At 34.5% G+C, this 10,291-nt stretch overlaps 1 protein-coding gene across 1 annotated transcript in view; it reads right to left on the bottom strand.

Annotated features, from left to right (window-relative positions):
* Positions 1-10,012: 10,012 nt before the first annotated feature.
* Positions 10,013-10,291, bottom strand: part of LOC144453889 (hsp90 co-chaperone Cdc37-like) — a 1,569-nt gene continuing 1,290 nt past the window's right edge. Inside the window, exon 1 of the mRNA XM_078145237.1 lies at positions 10,013-10,291. This exon is cut by the window's right edge and continues 1,290 nt beyond it. The gene's annotated coding sequence lies outside the window, so the exon portion shown is untranslated.

Raw genomic sequence — 10,291 nt, 5'->3', positions numbered from 1 at the left:
AGAGAGAGAGAGAGAGAGAGAGAGAGAGAGAGAGAGAGAGAGAGAGAGAGAGAGAGAGAGAGAGAGAGAGAGAGAGAGAGAGAGAGAGAGAGAGAGAGAGAGAGAGAGAGAGAGAGAGGGGGGGGGAGGGAGGGAGGGAGGGAGAGAGAGAGAGAGAGAGAGAGAGAGAGAGAGAGAGAGAGAGAGTGAGAGAGAGAGAGAGAGAGAGAGAGAGAGAGAGGGAGAGAGAGATTGAGGGAGAGAGAGAGCAACATAGCCTACAATTTGTTGAAAGTGAAAGCAGTATGAATGACAATGATTATGATTATTGGTTGATTAATAACCCATATCAACCAATGCTCAAGCTTTGATACTTGTCACTGAGGAAATTAATAAAATAGCTACTTTGTGATTTTGAATAACCTGTTCTGAAATAGCTGTACATTGTGTGTAACTGGGGATACATGTAAAAACCAAAGTAGAACACAATTAATTATAACTATTATCTCCCTCCTCTATGGCACAGACCTGAAATGTCACAATATCCTTCATATAAATTTCTCAACATCCTGGTGAGCATGCAGCCCATTGTAGTGTCTAGGATTAATAAATTCTTGAACACTGCAACCTAATGCTGGGTTGGCAACGGCAGAATCACAGTTCAAATGTTACTCAAGGACATTTACTTAGTCATTCAGAAGCTATTGGCAGTGATAATTATGACTTAAACCAACAATTTGCATATCTCAAACTGGCCATTTCACACACTTTTAATCCTGTGATATTGGTGCTGAGGGAGGAGACATTATCATCCTTTGTTCTCATACGACAACACTAAATCTATTGTTCTTCAATGTGGTAGATTTAATACACAAGTGGATGATAGCGGTTCCTCTGGTGTGCAATTGTAATCATATCGTAAATTCTGGAAGTCCAAAACCAGTACACTGTAACTTCATGAAACTTGTCAATAAAACTCTGCCGACACCTCCCTACTGAGACTTTAATTAAACCAACCTCCATTCAATAGCTTATCACTGTTGTATCAACATGTTGTGACAATAGTTTAGTCTGTGTCTATCTTAGTAAACCGTAGGCTTAACTACCAGGGTAAAAATTTTTAATTTTTTGTCAGTGAAATTATTTGAATAAACCATACAGGAGGATACTCACAATGATACTGGTAGAAAGCTGAAATTTGATCCCCAAAACTGGTTGGTATTATATTTTTATTCTATAAATACAGTTTCTATTCACACAGTCAAAACAATATTGGACAGTAAGTCCCTGACATCAGCCTGGCAAAAAGGACTATGCCTCTAGCGATGCGATGCGATATGACATCAGGAAAAAATTGATATTTATCTACGGTTTTGTCATTCTTGCATTGTTTTTTTCTTTACAACTTTATGTTCCATAATTATACTAGACTTGGCTTTAGTCATTAATTTCATTAGAACATAACCATGGTTACGTAGTAACTATACTGTTATAATACAAGCCATGTGCTGTCCTTTTTCTCTTTCTTTTCCCAAATCACTGGATAAAATTATTCAACATATCAACAACAAAACCCAGAAAGGTTCTTCTTTAGTTATGGCATGTCTTAATTTTCAAGCATCAAATAAGGCTTTGTTGCCACTTTGATGATAGGCAGATCTCTCTGGGAGAATTTTGAGTGTTTTTGTCAAAATTGAACACTGCATCAACCTGCGAGATTTTTGAGTGTTTTAGTCAAAAAAATGAACACTACATATTATCTCTGGGAGAATTTTGAGTGTTTTTGTCAAAATTGAACACTGCATCAAACTGAGAGATTTTTGAGTGTTTTAGTCAAAAAATGAACACTACATATCTCTGGGAGAATTTTTAGCCTTTTTTTTATATATATAAAAATGAACACTGTAAAGTTCTGTATCATGTAATTCATCTATATATGATTTTTTTTTTTTTTTTTTTTTAGATATTTCATGTCAGTTTTGTTTATTTGTTTCAATTCATTCTTGACATAAAAAAATGCCTGGTCCTGATAAGTATGATATAAATAGCACCAATATATTTTTAAAAAGTTCTCTGTGGAGATGGACTAGTTTTATAGAAATTAATTTTGACAGATTTGACACAGTTCATTAGCCACAAACATTTCAAAGGGAAAATCTTTGAACACTTTCATTATGTTGATAGGGCAGCACCTGGATCTTGCATAGTAAATGAATTGTTACCATGGTAACAGCAAAAGGTGGCACAGCTGGGTTTGAATCAGTGATATTTTTCTGCTGTTGTTAATAGTCTGTTGTTGATAGACTAACACTTGATAATGTTGTGCTTTGTGTATATAACGTGTGTGTGTATATATGTATGTATGTATATATGTATGTATGTATGTATGTATGTATGTGTGAATGTATGTATGTATGTATGTATGTATGTATGTATGCATGTATGTATGTATGTATGTCTGTCTGTCTGTATGTATGTATGTATGTATGTATGTATGTATGTATGTATGTATGTATGTGTGTTTGTATGTATGTATGTATGTATGTATGTATGTATGTATGTATGTATGTATGTGTGTGTGTGTGTGTGTGTGTGTGTGTGTGTGTGTGTGTGTGTGTGTGTGTGTGTGTGTGTGTGTGAGTGATTGTTTTGCCACAGTGTCAATACTCAGAATTACACTTGCCAAGCCTGTAATGAACGATAATTCTTTTTGTAAAAAAAAAAATTCAAAGATTTTAGAAACTGTCCAACCAAGGGATATCAATTGTCTGCTGACTTGTTAAAACAAATGCCAGTCCAGGAAATAATATAAACTGTGGGTTCTGGAGAGTCATTTTAAAAAAGATTTCACATCACATAAATTTTGCTTGATTGCTGAGCAACATCAAATTGATATTCTTTTTCATCTGTTTTTTTTTTAGTGGTACACTATTGGCTCATGAGTCCTAGCAGATATGAATATTCATTAGATGGAGACTGAATATTAATGACTATGTATCTGAAGGAAAAAGTACTTAGGAGTCATAAACATTTAATATTCATCTAATCCATATTCCAGTGCTACCTGTATATATTTCTTTTCATTTTCTACCTTTTATGATGTACTTGATGAAGTAGATATAATTGTCTAGTAGTAGTAATCTAACCTTTGACCCTAGTAGTAGTGATCTGACCTTTGACCCTAGTCAAAATTGTTGACAAATAATTGCATTGTTGACACTATTTATTGATAGTTTACATATGGACATCAAGGACATGTACACAGTACCATCAATAATGAATACATAATGAAGTCAACTCACAATTAGAATTCAAATCATATCCAGTTTTAGGTTTGGTGTATTGCTGCATGAGCTGCAACCGTGGAATGGTTTTTGGGAACTATTTTGTCAGATAAATTTGACTTTCATATTAAATTATAGTATTGTTCACCCTGCACAGTATTGAATCATCCATGGGTAAATATATTTGTGTAGCAGTACACATAATATATTGCTATGTATCATCAAACAAATTGATTTTTTGGGTCTGTTCCCAATGAATAACAATTTCAACTAGTAGTACTACTTACTTCTAGATAAAATAGACCTCTAATTAACATGTACAATGTCGAATTATTGATATTTTTAACAATTTTAATATATTGTTGGTTGTCTGATCAAAAGCTATTGCAGATTTAATGAATATGGCAAAATATTACGGCGAACGTGAGAGCTTCCTTTACAAAGTCAAATCCCTGTTAAAGTCAATGCCTGGAAATGACCAACATCAATTGATGAAAATACTGTGACAGCAATAGGATACACAATTCCCCGATCCTTGAAACCTTCTGAACATTTTACGACCAATTTTTAATTTCAGATTCAGACTGTAATAGGTATGCGCTACTTGTGGAAAAGGTGATGAAAGTCAGAGAGGAAAATTGAACAAGTAAGAACAATACAATCAATGATAACGTTCGAATTGGTGCTGGTAGGGGAACGTTGTACTGTTTCACAGTTTTCATGCGGGTCATAATTATTAATAGCTTGAAATGCACAAGAAAGATTGACAAGGCAATTATGAAACTGACATTTATTGTGATTGGTTTGTGTAAGTGAAAAATATTAATTACACGGCAGAAAATTTAGTTTATTCATAATAGTTTATAGGGTATGAAAATGTGCTTAATGTCATATCAAAGTGAGTTTTTACTTCTTGCCACTATTCGGATGCTGGATGAAGTGGAGATGCTTAAAACCTCTTCAAATGTCGTCTCCGATAAATGCCAAATTTTAGGTGTTGCTTTTATGGCAACCAATGTATGATTTTATGATCGGTAGTCATGGCAACTGAGTTTTCACAATTGGTTTAAAAATATGTCTTTGCCCTATATCTTTTGAAGGGCAGATAACAAAAATGATATTTTAAAATTTTTTTGTATCTTTCTCATAAAAAATGTTTTAAAATGGGTAAGGACAAACTTTCACGAGTCGAATGGCTCATTAAAAATATGAAATTATTATTAATACCTTCTGGTGTCTGGTGTCATGCTTTTTTTTAATGAAATTGCATGGTAGATGCAGAATGACAGGTTAAAGATATTGAATGAGTGTCATTAATAGAGTTACAGGATTCTAACTAATGAAGGATCATATTTTGTGTAACTGACTGATTACATGGAATTTATCGAGAATCTTATTTTAATCTAATGCCTTGAAGTGAGAATAGAACCACCCTGCAGCACTGATTAATTTACTTTATGTGTGTAGATGCTTTACAATCTTTACGTTATCGATAATCTTGAATTCTGAGTGCACGTATGTAGTAAATTGTTCCTCTAGTTTGCCATAATATGACACTAAACTGAGATCGCTCGGTTACTACAGGTGATTAAGTTTGTGGGTTTTTTTTTATAATAATAGACTATTAAAATTATTGAAGTAATTCTTCATGAAGATTATATAACATTATAAACAAGTTCACCTGACACAATCTCACTGGGTGAGGATCATACTCTGTAGCCACAATGCAGTGACTCCCATATTCTGTAGTCACAATGCAATGATGTCATATTCTGTAGCCACAATGCAATGACTCCACATTCTGTAGCCATAATGCAATGACTCCATATTCTGTAGTTAAAATGCAATGACTCCATATTCTGTAGCCACAATGCAATGACGCCATATTCTGTAGTTAAAATGCAATGACTCCATATTCTGTAGCCACAATGCAATGACTCCATATTCTGTAGCCACAATGCAGTGACTCCCATATTCTGTAGCCACAATGCAGTGAATCCATACTCTGTAGCCACAATGCAGTGACTCCCATATTCTGTAGCCACAATGCAGTGACTCCATACTCTGTAGCCACAATGCAGTGACTCCCATATTCTGTAGTCACAATGCAATGGCATCATATTCTGTAGCCACAATGCAATGACTCCATATTCCGTAGTCACAATGCAATGATGTCATATTCTGTAGCAACAATGCAATGGCATCATATTCTGTAGCCACAATGCAATGACTCCATATTCTGTAGCAACAATGCAATGACTCCCATATTCTGTAGTCACAATGCAATGGCATCATATTCTGTAGCCACAATGCAGTGACTCCCATATTCTGTAGCCACAATGCAATGGCATCATATTCTGTAGTCACAATGCAATGACTCCATATTCTGTAGTCACAATGCAATGGCATATATGTTCTGTAGTCACAATGCAATGACTCCATGTTCTGTAGCCACAATGCAGTGACTCCCATATTCTGTAGTCACAATGCAATGTCATATTCTGTAGCTAAAATGCAATGACTCCATATTCTGTAGCCACAATGCAATGACTCCATATTCTGTAACCACAATGCAATGACATCATATTCTGTAGCCACAATGCAATGACTCCATATTCTGTAGCTACAATGCAATGACTCCATATTCTGTAGATACAATGCAATGACTTCACATTTTGTAGCCACAATGCAATGACATCACTAAGTCATATGTGTTCAACATAAAAAAGGTGTGAAATATGCAGTATTTGTAGACTTTCTTTTTTTCTAGTAGTGACACCTCCTGAAGTTCCAGCTAACAAAATATGTTTAGAATAGGATTATCATTGTAGAGGGCAAAGAAAAATGACAGAGGGTTTATCACCTGTATGTCTTGACCTTGAAGAGAACAAACTCTGCTGGTCAATCGTTTGTGATATGGAAGCTTAGGTTCCGAGTTACAGACAGTAATGGACAGGAAAGAACACAAATGTCAAGACTCTTTTTGGATATGAACGTTGACACAATCAAATATATATATATATATATATATATATATATATATATATATATATATATATATATATATATATATATATATATATATATATATATATATATATATATATATATATATGACAATAATATGTGTAATGAATGGACACTGTTTTGAAGACAACTCAGCTGCTCAATCATTGTGATCATATGGAAGCTTAGATTCCAAATTACTAACGATGATGGACAGGACACAACTGTCAGACACGGACATTGGAGTTTACATTATATAATATATACTATAGTATATGACAATAATATATGTAATAAATGGACACTGTACATATATGCATACATGCCATCATTGTGAATGTGCCCCTATGAAAATGAACAAATACTTCATGCACAAAAGAATCCTCTCCCCAAAGCACAAAACAAAACAAAACAAAAATTCCTACGGGCTATCTTATTTCACCACATATATTTGTTAAGTTGAGCTTAAAAACCTATATCCGTTGATGATAGAGGGCGCTGTTTAAAAAATGCAAAAAAGTTTACCTTCTTTGTAATAGAGGGCGCTATTCATTAAAATTGCAGTGGATGGACTTGATTAAGTGATCCGGTTGATTCCACCGGAGTCATGACCGACTTACGTCATCCAATCAAGTGGCAACCGACACGGTTCACTTATTCAAATCTGACATCTCCCGATAGATGTCATGAAACTTCCACAGCTACTCTAAAATTATATTTCAACTCTTAGCTTCATATGCAAGTACATTATTTTGCTAATTTAAGTACATATAACAGAAATATAAACTTTCAAATTACGTTTATTGCTCCCTGCCACCATGTTTGACCATCTATACCTGACAAAATTGTTTGGGCTATTCGGGTATCCCATCAGAATGCACGCACGTGCACCACCAGCATATCAAACGAGCGTAAAAAAACCCCTGAACCGGTGTACATCGTGATAAACCGAGGGAGTCAATCAATCAAGTCCACCCAATGTCTTATGCACAGCAAACACTCAACAATGCTTGACATTCATTTCTGACAGACAAAGAGTTTATTTGAGAACAGGAAAGCAGTGACAATATACAGCTTTCAACTACTTCAAAGCATACAAAGAAATACAAATGAGTCATAAGAGAAACCTAATTAAACTAAATATAACTATTCTATGGTTTGTATAACTCAAAATAATAAATGGATTGACAGAGATAAAAATAACTTGTCATTTCACGATCAAGAATACACACCACAGAAAAAAATCAAGTGTCTAGGAACTATGAAATACACGTGACATGTTGAACTTCTGGCCAGAGTAAGATTTCTACTCTAGGAGAAAAGGTACGCCTGGTGGTGACACAAGTCATGACAATGTATTCTATTTCTACTCACATGAGATGGCATGTTGCACCTCTCCAGTTTTCATCTACGAGGGCAGTCAATAGATCCTCTTTCTCCCAACTTGTACTTAGTTGTGTACAAACAAATACCCTCTAGGGAGAAAGAGGATTTTAAATGTTACATCATTACCCTTGTTTTACACTGGTTTTTTTTTTCCATAATCAAGATTTCTAGGAAGCTGGGTAAATCTTACTTGACAACTTCTCTACTGCAATATGAGTATTCTACAAACAATGCAAAGTAATTTATGCTATTGGAAATCAGAAAAAAATACATGAGAAAAATAGTTAGACACAAAATCAGAAAAATACATTCGCAGATGAAATTCGTAACTTTTGGTTAAACTTTCTCAAACTGTAACTTTGTGGTCTTTAATGTCAACTTTGGTTTATTATTGAAATATGCATACTCTTTCAGCTACTGTACGTAAATCTGTTGAATCCTGTCTTGACTTTTAGATCTTTTTAAAGTGGTCATATGGATGAGGACTGGGTAGTTATTATGGATTTTTAATTTATAAAACAATTTTATCATGGCTTCCGACTTGACAAATCAAATCAACATTAATCAACATATGCTTTAAAGTCCTTGTTGTGTAACTCAATAAATTGCAAAAGACTAATAGATGTGTAAAATCTTTATTTTACACACAAATAAACTTCTCATCTTGCAAGCAACTCAGACTATCTAATGAGCACAACTACAAACACTCCCATGATCCTTTGGATTTCAAACTAGAATTGGTTAGAATTTGAAAGTGTCCACGCAAGCCAAAGACATTTCAATAGGGAACATCTTGCAATCCAGACTGAGGTCTGTGGTTATCATCATACCTAATCTGGAGCTACTGATAAAATTAACCTCCCACAATTGTCAGGGTAAACTATGAATTGATTATTTGTGATAACAAACAATTAGTATCTATTATCACATTTCCCATGATGCAACATTCATCATGGCGGGTTTGCAAGTTCCCTATTGAACACTAAAAATTGATCTATATTGATGGTAGATTTATGAGATGTCAGCAATGTTGACTGATCAATTGTATTTACATATTCTTTCTATTGTTACCACATGAACAAATCACACAATACACGTTGAACACGTCAACTGCAGTCAATCGATATATATTAGACAGGCAGAGAGTACAAGTATACCATCTCTGCCACACAACATTGCAACTTTCATTGATGTACTATTTATTACTTTTTTTATGTCTTAAGTTTGTTTTCAGTATAGGTACTCTGCCATTACGGTAATACAATAAACCTAGATATTTTCACCACTAGAAAAATGTGCAATTTTACAGTCTTCAGCTAAGTTCTCGAAAGCTAATTTTTACAAATTACCAGACTGCTACATTGTGTTCATGCACAAGAAGGCAGTTTCGTCACTACTTATCTTTTGTGCATTTTTTGTTTTCCAGTGAAATACGTGAAAACAAGTCTTTCGTGAAAATTTCCAAGTCAATAGAACATGTGTACTGTCGATGTAACGGAATCCCATGATGCAGTAGTGCCAGTATGACAGACTTTGTGTATTTGCACAAAAAGTGTTTGAATTGTGATGTTTTCTGTGGTGAAAGTAAAACGGAAAACACTACACAAGCATCATAAGTGCAAATGTCCAACTACGCAACACTTGCATTCACAAGTCATGCACCATCATAAATCACAGCCTCTTTGACAGCACTGTCCAAGACCGTCAAGAGGCTGTGGTTTCAGTGTCATGTAAGAAATATCAGCTGCTCTCGGTTGCGAGAATGAAGTCATGGGGATCTGTTATTACAAAGTACTACCTATATCTGTTTATCCAAACAACAAATTTCATTTACAAATACTATGGTATGTTGATTTTATCGTCTCTGCAATGTACATTTGTACATGCTCATTTTCATACATGTATGCAATAATATGTTTTCGGTATCAAGATTGCAGTGAAAGTATCCATGTACATGTTACATGTATCAAGGCAAGTAATCACTAGTTACAATACCTGTACTAATGGAAGTAATTCTAAATAAAATCTGAAACCAGACAACTCTAATGAGTCAACCCCCCCCCCCCCCCCCCTTCCTATCCCCTATAACAAACAGAGATTATAGCAAAGGGGTGTACCGTCTATGACCAACTTGTCACATAAATTCATTTGTAGTACAATATTTCTTCTACTTACTGGGTCAAACCAAAACCAGAATTATGATATTGAATTAGCCGTTAGTCTTGACATAAATTCACATTTCTTGTGGTGAATGACTGTCTTACCATGGCCATGTGTGGCAAGATTTACAAACTGAATATACATATATCACATTGCTCAAAATAAAGGGAAGCACCTGTAATGGTTGGGGGGGGGGGTTTCTTATACTCCAAACAAAACTTATACTGATATTACATACTACATGTACAAACTATGTATTTTGTACTTGATGAAAATTGAAAATTGCTAGGTTTAAATAAATGTACGCGAGATTTGAAAACCACGACATGTTATTTCAAAGAAATCGCTTTTCCAACTGTTTGTAATATTCGTTTTTTAACTACATCCACTCTACATTAGTAAAGTGTAAATAATTCTGTTTACTTAGAACATAGGCAGTTTCTAATATACCATCTAACTCATACTTTTGTATTCCT

Source organism: Glandiceps talaboti, chromosome 3, assembly GCF_964340395.1.
Source record: "Glandiceps talaboti chromosome 3, keGlaTala1.1, whole genome shotgun sequence".
In the NCBI taxonomy this organism is placed as follows: domain Eukaryota; kingdom Metazoa; phylum Hemichordata; class Enteropneusta; family Spengelidae; genus Glandiceps; species Glandiceps talaboti.
This window is presented reverse-complemented; position numbering and strand designations above follow the sequence as displayed.